The sequence below is a fragment of the Schistocerca cancellata genome, unplaced genomic scaffold (assembly GCF_023864275.1).
Source record: "Schistocerca cancellata isolate TAMUIC-IGC-003103 unplaced genomic scaffold, iqSchCanc2.1 HiC_scaffold_1104, whole genome shotgun sequence".
NCBI classification, from domain to species: domain Eukaryota; kingdom Metazoa; phylum Arthropoda; class Insecta; order Orthoptera; family Acrididae; genus Schistocerca; species Schistocerca cancellata.
The window spans coordinates 2,284,771-2,292,749 of NW_026047103.1; positions in this window are offsets into that span (position 1 = coordinate 2,284,771).

Below are 7,979 nucleotides of genomic sequence, written 5' to 3' on the forward strand. Positions count from 1 at the left end.
CATCACTCTAGTGTAGTTTAACATTATGGGAACTCAGAAGGGCTTCTCATTTTCAAAGTTACTCATAAAGGGGCTTTTGTATAATTCCGTTAATGGTTCTGGAACGACATTGTACGATTACTTTTGTTACGCCTTTATTTATTGAGCGAGTCGGATACTGCAGCCCTACATCAGTATTGTAAGCAGCTACTGGTAAATCACACACGCCACCTGTCACAGTTCCAGTAGCGGGTCACAAGTGCATTGATGGGTTGTAACGTTTGTCAGAGTGTCTCATTCCTTCCCATTTTTATTTGTGGTAAACCAATCCTAATTTTAAGGTTTATATCTTATTGTGAGTCCGCCATCGAAAATTATTTTATACCGTGTCTAGTAGTGTTGTTTCGATGATAAGTTTTTTTTAATTTTGTAAACCACTCATCTCATGAAATTATTTTTGGGCGCTAGTAACCTAATTCTGAGCGCCACAATAACAGTAATAAATTTCGTCGCCAAATTGACGCCATTACAAGGCCGCAGGGGGTGTTACACAGTATTAATGTTTGATGACTCTTTAACATTGCTTTCATCGCGCATGTCCATACAGTATAACGTTGTTAAGAAAACACTCCTTGTGTTTCCAGTAATGTATTCTCTTACAGTGACTGTCAGCTAGAAGTCACTTGTAAGAGTACTACGTATCTGAGCTCTAGGGAACCTGAGCTCTCTGCGAGGTATGTGAACATGACGTGTGGAGTGTTTCTTGTGCTTTGACTTCATATAATGTAATATGACACTTTCATAACAAGTTCCGTAAGTACGTAGAATTTAGGTTCATGTTCTTTTCTTTGATCAGATGATGGGAGCATAAGACTGTCGGAACCGGTAATCTTTGTACAATCAAAGTTTCTATACTTCGGTCGCAGTATATGAAGCGTGTTCTTCGTGTCCCAATGTAAGTACAACAAAGAGGATCGGCTTATGTCAACAGAGCGCAAAAAGTAAAGCACTAATAAGGTGCTGGGTTCAGGTTCACATCTCACCACTGATTACCACAGGAAATCACAGAATTCTGACATGAGAAATCATTATTCCCCACGTGAATCAGCAGTGTTACTGGCGCAGACAACCGTCGGAATGTTATTTGCCTCTCGATACTTACCGTTTACCGATGCTACTTTGTCGAGGTCACTACGGGATCACGTCTGCTTGGTTGCAGTTTTAGTTTCAAATGAACGGCCACTATTATCATATCTTCTGTTAACATTATTTTGTAGGCATTAATGAACATCCTCCCCATTCTGTTCTTGGTTTTCATTAAATCAAATTCATACAGCGACGCAGTGGCTCCATAAATACAGGGTTATTACAAATGATTGAAGCGATTTCACTGCTCTACAATAACTTTATTATTTGAGATTTTTTCACAATGCTTTGCATACACATACAAAAACTCAAAAAGTTGTTTTAGGCATTCACAAATGTTCGATATGTGCCCCTTTAGTGATTCGGCAGACATCAAGCCGAAAATCAAGTTCCTCCCACACTCGGCGCAGCATGTCCCCATCAATGAGTTCGAAAGCATCGTTGATGCGAGCTCGCAGTTCTGGCACGTTTCTTGGTAGAGGAGGTTTAAACACTGAATTTTTCACATAACCCCACCGAAAGAAATCGCATTGGGTTAAGTCGGGAGAGCGTGGAGGCCATGACATGAGTTGCTGATCATGATCTCCACCACGAGCGATCCATCGGTTTTCCAATCTCCTGTTTAAGAAATACCGAAGATCATGGTGGAAGTGCGGTGGAGCACCATCCTGTTGAAAGATGAAGTCGGCGCTGTCGGTCTCCAGTTGTGGCATGAGCCAATTTTCCGCGGGCTACGTGTGAAACTTGCCCGCACGCGTTCAACCGTTTCTTCGCTCACTGCAGGCCGACCCGTTGATTTCCTCTTACAGAGGCATCCAGAAGCTTTAAACTGCGTATACCATCGCCGAATGGAGTTAGCAGTTGTTGGATCTTTGTTGACCTTCGTCCTGAAGTGTCGTTGCACTGTTATGACTGACTGATGTGAGTGCATTTCAAGCACGACATACGCTTTCTCGTCTCCTGTCGCCATTTTGTCTCATTCCGCTCTCGAACGCTCTGACGGCAGAAACCTGAAGTGCGGCTTCAGCCGAAAAAAAAACTATATGAGATTTTCTACTTATCTGTAGTGTGTCGTGACCATATGTCAATGAATGGAGCTACAGTGCATTTATGAAATCGCTTCAATCATTTGTAATAGCCCTGTGGTTTACGTTCATATGACTTCGTCTCACATTCATATACCCTGAGTAGCCAGAACATTATGACCACCGACCTACTGTCGATATAAACCCGTCCAGGCGATAGCAGCGTCGCCTGGCGATGAACGCCTGCTTGTCAACAACACGCACGGTGCATCTAGTGTCAATGAGCATGCTGTCAGTGTGTAGAATGGAGAGGGCGCGCGATCTATCTGAGTTTAACCGAGAGCAGATTGTGATGCCCCGCAGGCTCGGCACGAGCAATTCGGAAATGGCTCTGAGCACTATGGGACTTAACATCTGAGGTCATCAGTCCCCTAGAACTTAGAACTACTTAAACTTAACTAACCTAAGGACATCACAGACATCCATGCCCGAGGCAGGATTCGAACCTGCGACCGTAGCGGTCTCGCGGTTCCAGACTGTAGTGCCTAGAACCGCTCGGCCACCCCGGCCGGCAATTCGGAAACATGTCGTGTGTTCAGTGAATGCTGTTGTGAGTGTCGTCAACACGTGACGAAAACAAGGTGAAATAATTCCATTCGTCGTTGGGTTGGGCGCCCACCTCTCATTACTGATGACGGACTTCGCGTAGGCTGGGCAGACTGGTAAAACAGGACACGCGGCGAACTGTGGCATAACAAACATCGGGCCTTAATGCTGGGCAGAGCAGAAGTGTGTCTGAACACACAGTGCAGCGAACATTCGTAACGATGGGCCTCTGCAGCCCACGACCCATGCATGTGCCAATGTTGATTCCACGACACCGACACCTACGACTGAAAGGGCAAGTGACCGCCGACACTGGACATTGGTGCAGTGGCACAGCGTTGCACGGTCTGATGAATTACTTTCTTCACATTGCCGATGGGAGGGTGAGAATCTGTCGTCTTCTAGGGGAACAGTTCCTTTATTCCTTCTGCGGCACAGAGACAAGCTTTGCGCTCTGGGGAACGTTGACGTGGGCATCCAAGGGCTCAGCGGAGCTTATGGAAGGCACTAAGATGGCCGAGGAGTATCGCACACTGGTTGCAGACCACGTACACCCCTTCATGACGATCATGTATCCCGACGACAGTGGCATTTTTCAGCAAGATAATGCTGCATGTCACAAGAGCAGGATTGTGTTGGAGTAGCTCGAGGAACACAGTGGCGAGTTCCAATTGATGAGCTGGTCCCCCAGCTTGCCAGATCTGAACCCATCTGGGATGTGATTGAACGGGGCGTCAGAGCTCATGGCCCACCTCAACCCTGAATTTACGGCAATTAGGTGACTTGCGTGTGCAGGTGAGGTGGCAACTCGCTCTATCGACGTACCAAGGCAACGTTGCCTCCATGCCACGACGCGTTGCCACTGTTGTCTGTGGCAAAGATGGACATACCGGCTTTTCGGTAGGTGGTGACGATGTTCTGGCAGATCAGTGTAAGAGACAGACATTTTTCGATCATATGACCTTTCTCAATAAACTCTACTGGCCATTAAAATTGCTACACCATGAAGATGACGTGATACAGACGCGAAATTTAACCGACACGAAGAAGATGCTGTGATATGCAAATGATTAGCTTTTCAGAGCATTCACACAAGGTTGGCGCCGGTGGCGACACCTACAACGTGCTGACATGAGGAAAGTTTCCAACCTATTTCTCATACACAAACAGCAGTTGACCAGCGTTGCCTGCTGAAACGTTGTTCTGATGCCTCGTGTAAGGAGGAGAAATGCGTGCCATCACGTTTCCGACTTTGACAAAGGTGGGATTGTAGCCTATCGTGATTACGATTTATCGTATCGCGACATTGCTGCTCGTGTTGGTCGAGATCCAATGACTGTTAACAGAATATGGAATCGGTGGGTTCAGGAGGGTAATACGGAACGCCGTGCTGGATCCCAACGGCCTCGTATCACTAGCAGTCTAGATGACAGTCCTCTTATCTGCATGGCTGTAACGGATCGTGCAGCCACGTCTCGATCCCTGAGTCAACAGATGGGGACGTTTGCAAGGCAACAACCATCTGCACGAACAGTTCGACGACGTTTGCAGCAGCATGAGCTATCGGCTCGGAGACCATGGCTGCGGTTATCCTTGACGCTGCTTCACAGACAGGAGCGTCTGTTCGCATTGACGGCAATTTGAACAGTGGACGTTACATTTCAGATGTGTTACGACCCGTGGCTCTACCCTTCATTCGATCCCTGCGAAACCCTACATTTCAGCAGGATAATGCACGACCGCATGTTGCAGGTCCTGGACGGGCCTTTCTGAATACAGAAAATGTTCAACTGCTGCCCTGGCCAGCACATTCTCGAGATCTCTCACCAATTGAAAACGTCTGGTCAATGGTGGCAGAGCAAATGGCTCGTCACAATACGCCAGTCACTACCCTTGATGAACTGTGGCATTGTGTTGAAGCTGCATGGGCAGCTGTACCTGTACACGCCATCCAAGCTCTGTTTGACTCAATGCCCAGACAATTTTAATGGCCAGTAGTGTATGTATTGGCATAGTGTGTATTCAAGTTTCTGCTCTCGTTTTGTCAGCTAGTGGAATACTTCCCAATCTCTTGACTAAAAAGAAGAATTACGTGTAAATAATTAAGCTGGAATATTTGTGGACTGTTTTATTCAATTTGGAACTAATGTTAATGACGTAATATGCACATTAGCCTTTTGTTAACCAGCAATGCAACCATCGTTGGAAATATTATTTTCTGAACATATTTACCCTAAGCTATATCTCAAATTATCAACCGTAAAATTATTTTGCGCTAGTCCACCAGCTTGGCTGTGTAATTGCGTGCTTGCCTTCCATGCAGCGCTCGATTCCCGGCTGGATTGCGGATTTTCTCCGCTCGTGGACTGGGTGTTCTGTTGTCCTCATCATCATTTCATCCTCATCACTGGCACGCAGGTAGCCCAATGTGGCGTAGACTGAAATAAGACTCGCACTGGGCGCCCGAACTTCCCCAGATGGGGCCTCCAGTCAGCAATGCTATATGCTTATTTCATTTCCATTTTGCGGAAAATAAATTTCACAGAATTTTTACCGTATAAGGCTTCACGGTGAAACTACTGGTTAAACAGAAATTGTTCACTATTTGTGGTGCCCAGAAATGTATTCGTTACTGCCACTCATGGAAAGTCCTAAAACCCATTTTTGGGTCACCCATTTGATACGGTGGCGGTGTGCTATTGACCTACATATCGCACAGCTTCTTGATCTTCCATTTTCAGGCATATGTTCATCTTTTTTTTTCATTTTACCTTTTAACTAGTTCGTTGTTTGCACTTCTTGTTGTTGAACATATTGACGTGTCCACAAACCTTAAAATAGGTTAATGTTCTTTAGATTCATTCCATCTTCAGCATTAATCTGACTATACCCACTCTATTGAAAATAACACAGCATGTTCTATCACCATTTCACTTTCATTCCAACTGTCGGAGGCTAATGACTTCTGAAAACTTTGTAATTCCTCCAGTACGTGATGTAGCTTGACAGTGGTTATGTCGGCAGCATATAGTGTCTAATATTCCATGACATAGAGGAGTAGATGTCTCGACCCTTACGAATGATTACAAGCTGGGACCAGACTTCTCTACCTTTTATAATGAGAAACCTGACTGGTACTAATAACTTGCGGCACACATGACGCAATTTTAAAGAAACATCGCAAATTATAATCAACTTTAATTGGAGTTCTCTGTACTGTACAGTGGCTGCTAGAGGTCAGTACCTGCCAACAAAAAGTCACGGTTCGGCTATCACATCATTTCTAAGCTAAGTAGTCGGCGGTTTCTCACGGTAACCACTGGTGAACAGAGATCTAAAGTGACCCGCTTCTCATGTATTTTCCAACTTTTATCTGGTACTCACAGGAGCCTCAAGATAGGGAAGTACTTCTCCTATATTTTCCCCTGCTTCTCAGCAAGTATGGCAGTACACTGTCGGTCCACGAGTTAACTGGGAAATAAAAAAAAAACATGTCACTACGCCGCCTTGGCTGTACTCAATATCTATGACAAAGATTTAACATCCTTGTCATTACAGAGCATATCGAATGGCTGAAAGAGCTAGCGAATTAAAAACTCTTACAGTACATTGTACCTCCAGTTTTCATTGTACTTCCAATCTGATAAATGTCATTGTATAATTACCGAACTATCACTTTAATAAGCCACGGCTGCAAAATACTAACACGAATTCTTTACAGACGAATGGAAGAACTGGTAGAGGCCGACCTTGGAAAAGATCAGTTTGGATTCCGTAGTAATGTTGGAACACGTGAGACAATACTGACCCTACGACTTATCTTAGAAAATAGATTAAGGAAAGGCAAACATACGCTTCTAGCATTTGTAGACAGAGAAAGCTTTTGACAATGTTGACTGGAATACTTTCTTCCAAATTCTGAAGGTGGCAGGAGTAAAATACAGGGAGCGAAAGGCTATTTACAATTTGTACAGAAACCAGAAGGCAGTTATAAGAGTCGACGGACATGAAAGGGAAGCAGTGGTTGGGAAGGGAGTGACACAGCGTTTTAGCCTATCCCTCATGTTATTCAATCTGTATATTGAACAACCAGTGAAGGAAACAAAAGAAAAATTCGGAGTTGGAATTAAAATCCATGGAGAAGAAATAAAAATTTTGAGATTCACCGATGATATTCTAATTCTCTCACAGGCAGCAAAGGACCTGGAAGAGCAGTTGAACGTAATGGACAGAGTATTGAAAGGAGGATATAAGATGAACATGAACAAAAGCAAAACGAGGATAATGGAATGCAGTCGAATTAAATCGGGTGATGCTGCAGGAAATTGATTAGGAAAAGAGTCGCTTAAATTAGTAAATGAGTTTTGCCATTTGGGGAGAGAAATAACTGATGAAGGTCGAAGTAGAGGGGATATAAAATGTAGACTGGCGATGGCAAGGAAAGCGTTTCTGAAGAAGAGAAATTTGTTAACATCGAGTGTAGACTTAAGTGTTAGGAAGTCGTTTCTGCAAGTATTTGTATGGAGTGTAGCCATGTATGGAAGTGAAACGTGGACGATAAATAGTTTGGACAAGAAGAGAGTAGAAGCTTTTTGAAATGTGGTGCCTCAGTGGAATGCTGAATATTAGATGGATAGATCACATAACTAATGAGGAGGTATTGAATAGGATTGGGGAGAAGAGAAGTTTGTGGCACAACTTGACTAGAAGAAGGGATCGGTTGTTAGGACATGTTCTAAGGCATCGAGGGATTACCAATTTGGTATTGGAGGGCAGCGTGGAGGGTAAAAATCGTAGATGGAGAGCAAGAGATGAATACACTAAACAAATTCAGAAGGTTGCAGTAGGTACTTGGAGATGAAGAAACTTGCCCAGGATAGAGTAGCATGGAGAGCTGGATCAAACGAGTCTGTGGACTGAAGACCACAACAACAACAACATAATTACTTCCTTCTTCTAAACCCAGAAATAATAGGAATTGTTGTTTGGAAGAGGACCTAGTTCAGACGTTTCATTCAGAAATGCATATACCGTGTGCGTGTCGCTCTTATCACTGTAAACTGGGAAGGTGGGTACCAGACGCTCGATGCTGCAGGCGTCAGAGAGGGCAGCAAGTGGGGTGACTTGTGCTGGGCTAGCGACCGCTAGGAAAACTCACGCAGGTGCGAGCCAGTGTGGGAGGCCGCCAGGGGACCGCCGCAATCACGGACGGGATCTGGCACT